Below are 12,706 nucleotides of genomic sequence, written 5' to 3' on the forward strand. Positions count from 1 at the left end.
GCCTGAGTTTCTGTTCAATCATAGATGATTGAAATCTCCACTAACATTACAGCTACCACATCGTAGTACTTAATTTCAGTTACACGAGGATCTTTCTTAATATATATCAATTGTCTTCCCATCTGGCTCTAAAATCATGGTAACAGATTTGTATACAACGCCGTAGGCCATTATATAATTGTTTGGTAACATGTTTAAACTTAATGGAATCCTGATTTTTTTTTTCTTTTCCGGAAAAGACAATTACCACGACTAAAAAGAAATTGAATTGACTTCTGCTTATCTCTCAAGTCTTTGTCAGGCTCCTAGTCTGGCAAAGACCAACTCTGTGGAGCCTGGAAATCCCTGGCAGCAAACTTCATGGGTTTTGGTCTTCACTCCCTGAAGATGTTCGCCTGAGAAGGTCCTCAATGGGACTTTGTTGATTAGACTAAAGACTCCGTTCCAGTTTAAAGAGTATGATCTGCCCGAAGCATTACCAAGCATAATTGTGCAAGGTGAAATGACAAAAACATAAAGGTCCCCAAAACCAAAGTGAATAAAATAGGACGTATGTAGTTTTTTACATTCTTACAGATGCTTTCTGACAATTTTTTTTAAAAGGGAAGAGAGGTAGGGATTCAAAATCTTGAAAACTACTTGTGACACTGGAATTAAGTGTTTCTGGATAGGGCTACAAACAATCCTTTGTTCCCACCAGTGGTAACTTGGCAGACATTTAGAAAATAAGTTTTATGTATAGATATTTTAAATGTATTCTCAGAGAAGAGATGAAGGGGGAAGAGTGAGAGGGACAGAGAGAGGGAGAATCCTCCATCCACTAATTTACCCAGCAAATGCCCACAATGTCTGGGGCTGTACTAGGCAGAACCAAGAACAACACACTCCATCCTGGCCTCTCCATATGGGTAGCAGAGGCCCAAACACCTAAGTCCCCACCTGCTGAGTCCTAGGGTGTGCATTTGCAGGAACTGAATGCAGAACAGAGACCAGAGCAGGTCCCAGGAACTCCTATATGGGATGCAGCATCCCAAGCCACAGCTTAACCTACTGTAACCATCCCTGGTTATAAACTTATGAAATACTGACCTAAGGGCAAAGAACTTTTATCAACTCTAGGTGTTTTCCAAGTTATTAATCAAAAGTGTTTATTTTTCACATTTTTAAATATCTTAAAATTTTTTACTTATTTTTTACTATTTTAAAGGTAGAGGGACAGAAACAGACCTCCCATCCTCTGGCTCACTTACCAAAAGCCTGTAAAGACTGGACCTGAACCAGGACTAAGCCAGGAAATCAATCTGGATATCCCACAGGGGTGGCACAGGCCATCACTCACTGCTTCCCAGGGTACACATTAGTAGCAAGGTGGAATCAATAGCAGAGTCAGAATTCCAACCCAAGCACTCGGATATAGGATGTGGATATACCGAGTAGCATCTTAATTTCTGTACCAAATTCCCACCCTATAAATTTTGATTCTATTTTTAGCCAAATTGGCCATTTCTCTTTAATGTACTTATTTCCAATTACATAATATATAAAGTAAATTCTTTGATAAGAAAGAAGGTCAAAGATTTTTCTTGACTCTGAAGGTGAATTGGCTAACAATGAGTATTTTAAACCACTAGGTATTTTTTTAAGATTTTATTTCAAAGTCAGAGTTACAGAGAGAGAGAGAGAGAGAGAGAGAGAGAGGGAGGGAGAGGGAGATCTTCTATCTGTAGGTTCACTACCCAAATGACCACATTGCTGGGGCTGGGCCAAGCAGATGCCAAGAGTTTCAATCAGGTCTCCCAAGTGTGTGACAGGAGTCAAGCACTTGGGTCATCTTCAGCAGCTTTCCCAGGCTATTATCAGGGAGCTGGATCAGAACTAGCACCCATATGGGATGCTGGCACCTCAGGCAATGCCTTAATCTGCTACACCACAACACCTGTTCCTACTAGTTTTTTATTGATAACTTTTTGGTAGCCTTCATTGATTTTACAATTTATACATTTGCATCACAAAGCACATTTGTCCACTGGATTATTTTCCTTTGAAAAAATCATTATATTTATCTTATTTTAGTGATATTATTTTACCTTTTCAAGAGTAACAATTAAAATTCCAAAATAAATTCAAAACATGTCCTGTCTCCAAATTATTCGTATCTACCTAATCCTAGATGGAAAGCACCCTCAAAATTCACCTATTAGCTGTCGTCTCAAACCAAGAATATTAAAAATTTCTCCCAGAACCTCTAAAATTAGTATTTCTCAATTCAAAATTCTCTTCTGGTCCACATTTTCGTGGATGCTAGAAGGCCAACAGGACACATAAGCATACCACAACATCTCTTCCACATCTACAAAATTCACAAACAATAAAAAAATATGGAAAAACATTCCACTACCAAAGTAGTGGCCACAGTCAACATTGTGGTGCAGTGGGTTAAACCACTGCTTTTGATAGCGCCATCCTGTATCACAGTGCTGGTTCAAGTCATAGTTTCTCTGCTTCTGATCCAGCTTCCTACTAATGTACCTGGAAAGCAGTTGAAGACTTCCCTAAAACTTGGGGCCTTATCACCCATGTGGAAGACCTGGATGGAGTTCCTGGATCCCGGGTATGGCCTAGCCTACACCGGGCTGTTGAAGCCATTTGGGGAGTGGACCAGCAGATGGAACATCTCATGTCTCGTCTCTGTTGCTCTTTCAAAAAAAAAAAAAAAAAACACACTTTAAAAAAAGCTTACAGCCTTCCCTAGGATTGGAAATGAATCCCAATCTTTACCAATTCCTAGTTGCTTTACATGAGATGTTTTCAACTGTGCCTGTAGCTCCACTGGAAATTTGATCTGGGTAAATATTTGAGTAAACATATCTTGGCTGTCATAGTAAATTCAGATCTCTCAGATTTCATTTTCTAGACCCATAACCACAGTTTAGGAGACTTGCCTATTTTGCAAGATCTGGGAGTGCATAAGCCAGATGTTCCCACTGAAGATGCTGCTGAGTAAGGCTGCTATGACTATCAAAAAGAAACTGATTCGAATTAATACGTCCTGCTCTAAATAGGACTTAGTTTAGCAGTCCTACATTTGTGCCTGTGGATGAAACATAGCCACTGGAGACTTGTCCCATAATCCTCCCCTCCCTAAACCTTTTCGTTGCACACACACACACACACACACACACACACACATCTGTGTCAAAACATTATGGAAAATATGTACAACGAAAAATATGCAGGGATTTCAAACTTTTGACATCAAAATAAACTTACCTTTTAATTCCATTTAGTTTAATTCCATTTCCACCAACTTACTGCAGTCCCCTCACAAGTAGATGCCCACATCTTGGAATGTTAAGATATATCCAAAGCTGGCTCTTTTTCAACTAAGTGTATGTACATATAAAATTACAAATGGCTGGAAATCAAGTTCTCTAAAATCCAAACTCCATCTTCTGCAAGGTCCCTGAATTCATCCCAATGAGTTTTGTGCAAGAAGCTGAGAGTGGACCACTTCAGTCTTCATTATACCTCAACATGCTAATATAACCTCTCCTGGATGGTATAATCATACTTCCAGTTTGCCTGGGTATGTCCATCTCTGGAGAATAAAGGTTTACCTCTCTGGCTTTTACAAGTGTCTAGTTTGTGATGCTGTACTACATGGTGCTAGCTGCTATTCATAGTTCACAATGGTCCACATTGAGTTGCAATGTTAACATTGTCTAGGTACAGCGGCTTATGTGTCAAAATGAAATACTCTAAGCTTTGCAGGTAGCCACTTTGTCCCTAACATATACTCAATAATTCTAGAAGTGAGCAAATATGAGCCCATCTAAAAGTACTTCTACTGTGGTAGTGATGATTCAGTAAAGAGCAAAGACAGATTTATTTCTAGGATGAAAAAAAAAGCAATGAGTCATTCCAAGGTGGAATAATGACCTTCTGACTCAACATTTACTCAGCATATCAGCCAGTTTACCCACCAGATTAAGATAATTGGTCAAAAGTGAGAAAATAAACTGTTTATATACAAACTTGTCTTCTAAATTTCTTCATTGTCTGTGAAAACTTGCCTTTCCCTTGACCTTATCAAAATTTTACTACTGATAGAATAAACACAAGTGTAACACCCTTATGCGCATCATGCCTGGCATTTCCAATTTCCTTCTAACTAATGATATTGCTTCCTTAGTGATGGGTCTTTGCCACTGCCCTTTCTGGCACATCAGTTGCATGCCTAATAGGTAAGCAACTAGCCTTGGACTAAGGCCTCTGTAGCCATTCTTTTCTTGACGTCAACAGGAATGGCATCCAAAGTTCTATAAATGAAAATGCTTATAAATTAGAAATAAAATCCAGACTAATTCTTTGGTAATACCATAGTGGAGGTGCCAACATTCAATTAGGTAAAAAATATGCAGCCATTCCCCTAACATTTAGCAAATCATTTGTGTTTTCCTGCAGTCAGTCTTCAATGTAATTATTCTATTTTACCTTGATTTAAGATGACAAGGTTTGTGTTACCTAAACATTAATTATAGCTGGATTTTCCTCTTCTCTATTATAATAAATAGGTAATTAGATGATCAATTCCAGCATCCTGCCACTTATCTCATTGGAGGCATTTAAAACAATTAGCTCATCCATTTGTTTCCTTTAAAGAATACCAAGCATGGCTCCCTGTGTCTATTTGGAGGAATTATCACTAAAAGTGCCAAATGTGGGAAATAAAGTGCAGTGTAGCACATAATGGGGTACAATTCACAGCCAACAAAATGTTAGATCTGAGGGAATCCCCAAATGGCTCTAATGCTGCTGTCCAAAATCCCCTTCACAGGTGCAGGATTCAGAGGAAAGAATGGTACAGAATGATAAAAATAAGTTGTATTTTTCCATTGACGTTCTTGTTTAGCACTTAAGGCTGTAATTTTTCTATAGAGTCTTATCAATATGAGACATGAAAATGTGTTTTGGAAAAATAAGAACTTTTATAACTGGAACCAGAAGACTCCTTTTTTTAAATTATAGAATTTGTCTCTATTCTGTTCATATTTATTCCACAAATTCATAAGTAATCTAACCATTCATAAAAAAAGCAAGCATTAAGAGTAAAGATAAATATTCTGGGTATATACTTACATAGCTCTGAAATTTTGTTCTTGTTGCTCAATCTTTATATAAGCTGAACTATTTGCAAAGATTTTTTTAAGGCATAGAGTTTCCTGGTATACAGAGAGGGAGCAAGTAAATTCCATCTTAAAACTGACTTTTTTGTCCATTCTCTAAATGCTAAGGGACCTATATAGAAATTGTGTTGCTGGAAAAATCTTTTGTTTTCCTGGTTTCATTGATGTGAAAGTTAAAAGCTTCTACCTCTTCTCCCAGCTCAGTACATCAACTGAAAATACCTTTAGAGAGAACACAGACACCCTAGACATTCATTTTTTGAAGTTGCAGAGAGAATGAGCTCTGGGTAAACACACACTCACAAAATTATGTATGATTTTCAGGAGTACAAAAGAGAATGCCTGTTTACAGCAAAGAACTGCACCAATATTGGGCTGACCTGAGAATCTCTTCGGTGTGATTTAAAGAGTTGGAGATCCTCCTATGCCTCAAATATTCCTTCCCCAGGAGCCAAGGCCTCTGTCACAGTTTTCAATGATGTAAGATATCAGAAATCTATAAAGTAAAACTTATTGAGCTATTAACAGCACAATATTCAACTTCTTGGTTAGGTTCCAGTTTAGCAGATACTACAAAGAGCAAGTCCTTGAGATAACTGTGACATGGAGTTGTTGGGAAGATAAAAGCCCCCTAAGAGGAAAATTAAGCATCTAAAGTGAATCTGGACTACTTCATCTTTCCTTTGGTCTCCCCGAGGACAAAATTGTTAAAAGTCATCAAAGTAAAAATTTGGTTTCTCCTCCATCTTTCTCCATGTACTAGCTTTCCTAATGGATCCTAACTAGAAGATGGGGGGGTGGTTCCCATATTTTCCATTAATCCTTTATATAATTTTGCTATGGTATTCAACAGAGAGGATGAGGTAGATACCCCAAGTAATTAATCCTTTGTAATGTTTAATTTTCTAAGTTGTAGATAAAGACTATAAAATATGGCAGTTGCATGCAAAGTACTTGGCACACACAGATCAGGGAATGGCAATTAATAACCAAGAGTAACAATAAGAGTTGATTTGATAGATATAATTTTAGAAGTATGCCTATTTTTTAAAAGTCGGGGGATAAACTGTCTACCTATTATTCCTACAGTCAAAGTTAGCACCTTCTGTCTCAGGCTTAGCATTATATTGAAGATGTATCCAGAGATTGACTTTACCCAGAACTTTTACATGAAACTGTCAGTTGAACAGTGAAAGGACATTTGTTTTATAGTCAAAGGAACAGGTAACTGGAAATTCAGGCATATTCCTCCGATAAATTTAGGACATCCCCTTACAACTGTCTTCTTCAGGAAACCTACTGTGCTAATTTCAGAACTTGTTAGCCCATTCTAGAACCCCCTATTAATTCACCTCAATGTTTTATGATTTACTCATTAAGTCATTGTCTTCTATCTTTTCTTCACAGAATATCTAGTGATAGAGCTTCATCCACTGCAGAAAATATTTTAGGAGAAGTTCCTCATCATTTTGTTCTGTTATCAGCACATGCTCTACTCCTGTCTGGGAAGGGATTAATCACATCTCTGCTGAAAGTATCTCCCAGCAAGGACCTCGTTTTGTGAATCTGAAAATTTCAGATTTCTCTCTCATTAACATTCCCAACATCTTCAGAAAGAGCTTTATATTTTGTGATCCTCCACACATCTCATCTTACATATTAATAGCATTTTTATCATATGTAAGCACACACTAATAATGCGATATCCTTCCCTATAATGTCACTAAACCCACTTTCCTTGGCCTTCAGTGAACTGTTAGCATGAAGAAACTTCAATAAGTTAAAAAAATTGAATTAAGAGCTAAATTTATTTTGATGAAAGACACATTTGAATCCTTTCATAGTTTGTTCATGATTTTTTAATTTTTACTTTCCATGAACTTTTCTTGAGAGGCAAAGAGACAGAGATAAAGACAGAGCTCACATCTACAGGTTTACTCTCAGAAGTCTACAGAGACAACAGATGGGTCATACCTGAAGCAGGAAGCCAGGAATTCAGTTGAGTTGCCTAATGTAGGTGACAGGGACCCAACTACTTGAATCATCACTGCCACTCCCCTGGGTCTACATCAGCAAGAGGTTGGAGTCAGGATCTAGAACTGGGTATCAAACTTGGGTATTTTGTATGCATAAAGAACCTTTTATTCTTCCAAGGGCCATTTGGGTATTTAAAATATAATTTGCAAACCACATGAAATTATCAATTTAAAAATTAGCCTGCTATAGATTTATTGAATTTCAAGTCCCACCCTACAGTTGCCTTGGAGGGACCAGACCAGTATTCCACATTCCTGCATGATGATCCAGGCATCTTAACTGCTAGGCTGAAAGTTCACTATCCATCAACTGAAGAATTGTCCTATTCCTCATATTAGCTCAATGATGCTATCCCTATTTTAATAGATAACATTATACATTTTTGTCATATGCAACATGATGTTTTGAAGTAAATATACACGGTGGAATTGTTATATCTAACTCATTAACAAACACATTATCTCACACAGTTAACATTTTTGTGGTGAAAGCACATAGCATCAACTTTCTTGACATTTTCTGGAGTATGGTAATCTCACCATCCCCAGTGTAATACCAATAAACAATCATTAGCCTATATTTCCAAAGATTTTTCTTGTACATATCATTCTTCTCTTTAACTTGCTTCACAGTGAGCATTCATGACATGATACTGGTTTGTTATTAATAGCCAATATTTTAAAAGAATATTAAAACTACATGTTTGTTTTTTTTAATAAACATATGTTAATTTAAGTGAATTTATTAGTTTTGCAGTAACCAAATAATACTTTATAGTCATAAGGTAGCAGGTGTTTTAATTCTTTAGAATCATAGATTATAAATTTGGGATACTAACTCAAAAATACCCAAAAATAGCCTGTTGACTAAAGTCTGCAAATAATTTTCTGCAAGAAGTCTAGAGTTAATTTCTCATATTTCTTTATCCTATTCTGACAATAACAATGACTTCAATTCTGGATGAAATGAGGACTTTAGTTACTCTTCAAATAATTAGAGATAACTAGGATCTTAACAAAGAGCAAGTTCAAATTAGTCATTTCAATATAGATCTAACTTTTGGCAGTGAAAAGCCTAAGTGCGTTGGATAGAGCTGACTCCTCAACCAACTTGGGGCTAATGGATGGCCTTCAACCACCACTAATGACAAAATAAACAGAACAGGGCCAGCGCCATGGCTTATTTGGTTAATCCTCCGCCTGTGGCACCTGCATCCCATATGGGCACTGGGTTCTAGTCCTGGTTGCTCCTCTTCCAGTCCAGCTCTCTGCTGTGCCTGGGAGGGCAGTGGAAGATGACCCAAGTGCTTAGGTTCCTGCACCAGCATGAGAGACCAGGAAGAAGCACCTGGCTCCTGGCTTAGGATCAGTGCAGCGCTGGCCATGGCGGCCATTTGGGGGATGAACCAACGGAAGGAAGAGCTTTCTGTCTATAACTCTACCTGTCAAATAAAAATAAATAAACAGAATGAAGTCCTTAAATAAGACCCTCTAATGTAACCTTTTCTAAATCATTGTTATCAGACTAAATACCAAATTTGAAAAAATGCCTTTCAGAAACAGGTTTGAGCATACCCTATCATTACAGCTTCATTTTCTATGGGACAATCTCTTTCCAGAAAACATCAATTTAAAACAATTAAGATGCTCATTATAGCATCATAACTTCAAAAAAGCCCTCAGATTTCATCTAGATAGATTCAGGGTATAGAGTCTCAGGAAGCTTAAGTGGCGTTTTTTCAAGGCCATCAACTTAGTGAATGACAGATTTGTGACAGGAAACCAGGCTTTCTGGCCATATAGTCTTTACTCCCACTTTCTGCTCAAAATAAAATTACCTTTCTGCTAGTGTTGCTACATCACTAAAATACCCTTTAGATCTCTGCTGATAGAATGGGCTACTAACTAGTTATTTTAAAGGACTATTTTCAAAAGTTGGTTATTTCAATTCTATTTCCAGTTTTATCTAAAATTCTGAAAATTAATGTCTTTAAATCATTTTTCTATACATAATTCAGATAGATAATCAAGACTGGCCTTGATCATTCCACAGGTAACAGAAATCTGTGTTTTCCCACAATACTACGTGTGTATTTTTGACACTTTTTTTTAATGCTTTATTTATTTATTTATTTTTGGACAGGCAGAGTGGACAGTGAGAGAGAGAGAGACAGAGAGAAAGGTCTTCCTTTTGCCATTAGTTCACCCTCCAATGGCCACCGCAGCCAGCGCACCGCGCTGATCCGAAGGCAGGAGCCAGGTACTTATCCTGGTCTTCCATGGGGTACAGGGCCCAACCACCTGGGCCATCCTCCACTGCACTCCCTGTCCACAGCAGAGAGCTGGCCTGGAAGAGGGGCAACCGGGACAGAATACGGCACCCCGACCGGGACTAGAACCCGGTGTGCCGGCGCCACAAGGCGGAGGATTGGCCTAGTGAGCCGCGGCGCCGGCCATCATTTTCAAAGTGATTGAAACATGCAGAATATCAGGAAGTGGTCCTATAGTTTAAAATCTAAGGACACCTCCACTTTCACTTGGCTTCTCATATCCATAATGTAGTGTCGTGTATTGTGCTGACGCCAGTGAAGCTGACGGGAAACGTGCTGGGCTGCTTTTCTCTCGTCCCTTTACAGTTCACACCTCCAGAAACCCTCTGAAGCTCCAGCATTTCCATGGTCATAAAGAAGTCTTACGAAGAGTAAAACTTTTCAACAAGTGACTGTCCACCAAGTCCCAACTCCTATATTAAATTGCGTAAGCATCTTCCATTTCACCGACTTATTTTTAGAAGTGTACTGTTTCAATGTGTTATTGGCCACAAGTCTGAGAACAGCAGGGTTAATATAGCACATGCTAGAGTTAGCCCATCTGTTCAGGTTTCCATCCAACCATGTTATTTTATGAGCTCTCTCTAGGAGATTTTTGGTTATCCAATTTGTAGTACTCTCTAATATAAACAGCCTGGTATCACTCGAGAAGCTCAGTGAGCCAAGCCAAATGATGTGAAATTGCTAGCTGCAAGTATAGTTAAATTAGAAATACTTTAAAATATATGTATCATGTATAATTTTCTCTCCCTTTTACTTTTGGGACACAGGTAATACATGTTCATTACAAAAAAATTTCTGAAATAAAACTAAACAGAAAGGATGAAGACATAAAAGTTATCCATACTTCTACCTCCCAGAGGAAAGCATTGTTAACTTGCAGGTGTGTGCAACCATTCACTCAGAATTTATTAATTTATATGTAGAAATGCATAAAATGAATCCACAGAAGACTCTAGAGATTATTTAAGTAAGTTTCTTTTCCCCTCACAATACCAGTGAAAATTTTCTCCCATAAATAAGTATTTCCCAAAATTTTACATATGTATATATTATGTTTATAGTGAGATCTGTTTAAATTTTAAGTAAATTGAAGTTATTGAGTACTTTCACTACCACTTGTTTCACATGAAATTTTCTGAGAAAATTTTAATATGAATAGCTTTCAAAATCCAAATTATAAGTAACATTTGGATAATATCTAACAATAAAAGATTAACTAGTTTTGAATTTACAGATCAGTGAATGGGCTGACTTGTGGATTGCTTAGCATCATTGATTAGATGGATGACTGTACCTGTTTCTTAACTTTCAATGTCTGTTTTGACACACTGTACAAAGTGTAAGCGTATTTACCATAGGAAAAGTAGGCACAGGTGTGGTAAGGCAAAAGTAATCCATGATAGGCAAAACAGATAGTGTGGGAGAAGCAGAAACAGACAAGTCATGCTGGAAACATACATAAGGCAGATTCACTACTTTTGAATAAAGGTCTCTTTACTTAGTCATGAGACCATAACTGAAAGTAGAGCTACATCCTATAGGACTATGATTCCCATTTCATCTTTAGTAAACCTTATATCCAGGCCACACAGTCCTAAATGAATTCTAAAAAAGTAATAAAAGCTTTTTCTTCTGTAAGAAACATGTAATTAGAGCAGCACAGATATAATGCCTCCAGCAACCCTAGCTCTAATCTCAATAGTTGTCCATTTTTGATGAAAAAATTTGTGATTTCATGGTGACTTCCTGGAAAAGGTTGATGTATTTCATGGACATTTAATGGATTGGAAAACATGCACACAAGAATGATTTATTTCATAATAAAATTTCAGTTTCCGGGGCTGGCGCTGTGGTGTAGCAGGTAAAGCCACTGCCTTAAAGTGCCAGCATCTCATATGGGTGCCAGTTCGAGCCCCAGCTGCTCTACCTCCCATCCAGCTCTCTGCTATGGCCTAGGAAAGCAGATGGCCCAAGTTCCTGGGTCCCTGTACCCACATGAGAGACCCGGAAGAAGCTCCTGGCTCCAAATTGGCCACAGCAGCCGGAGCTGAGCCTACTTGGGAATGAACCAGCAGATCGAAGACCTCTCCTCCCTCTCTCTCTTCCCCTCTCTTTCTCTCTCTCACTCCACCTCTTCTCCCCCCACCTCTACTCTCTAACTCTGCCTTTCAAATAAATAAATAAGTCTTTAAAAAAATTTTCAGTTTCCCAGTTTCCAAAATGGCTATCTTTATGTGCCAATGCGTGTCAAGATTGAGGTGGTCTCATCTGTTATTCATTCCAGTTTCTATTTCCATTAAACAGTTTCTAATACAAATGCTTAGGACTGCTACCATTCACCATTCACCCTGAAGCAACAGCATACTGAGTTCAAAAGAATTAGAGAGGCACATCCAGTAATAATTGTGGCAGAAGAATTGATATATTCTGCCTTCTGCCACCTGGCTAACTGCCATCCTTCCCTCCCTTGCCATCCCCATTAAAGGAGAAAAACACCAAAAATTACAGAGTGGGGACAACAAGTCCTGAGCCCTGAAACTAAGATCTAAATTCATCTTACTAATTTTAGGACACTTGAGACAGTGGCATAGCGGGTAAAGCCGCCACCTGCAGCGCCAACATTCCATATGAGTGCCAGTTCGAGTTCCAGCTACTTCATTTCCAATCCAGCTCTCTGCTATGGCCTGGGAAAGCAACAGCTGTTGGCCCAAGTGCTTGGGCCCTTGCACCAGTGTGGGGGACGCAGAAAAAGCTCCTGCCTCTTAGCTTCGGACCAACCCAGCTCCAGCTGTTGTGGCTATTTTGGGAGTAAACCAGCAATGGAAGATTCATTCATTCATTCACTCTCTCTCTCTCTCTCTCTCTCTCTCTCTCTCTACCTGTATTTAACTCTGCCTTTCAAATAAATCTTTTTAAAAAATTTTAGGATATTTGCCATACAGAGTGCACACAGGCCAAAAATTGCAAGAAGTTACTTTTTTGCATGACCCATTAGACTCTTCTAGTTTTGGACAAAGCAATGTAGTTCTTTAAAAAAAAAAAAAAAAAAAAAAAAAAAAAGGACCAAAGGGAATCCTGCACTTTAACCAACATGTCTACTGAGAAATATGAAGATAAACCAAGAGCAAAGACAGGACCAGTTAACCAGGAC

The sequence above is a fragment of the Oryctolagus cuniculus genome, chromosome 2, assembly GCF_051225735.1.
Source record: "Oryctolagus cuniculus isolate XC-2025 breed Fujian yellow rabbit chromosome 2, ASM5122573v1, whole genome shotgun sequence".
In the NCBI taxonomy this organism is placed as follows: Eukaryota; Metazoa; Chordata; class Mammalia; order Lagomorpha; family Leporidae; genus Oryctolagus; species Oryctolagus cuniculus.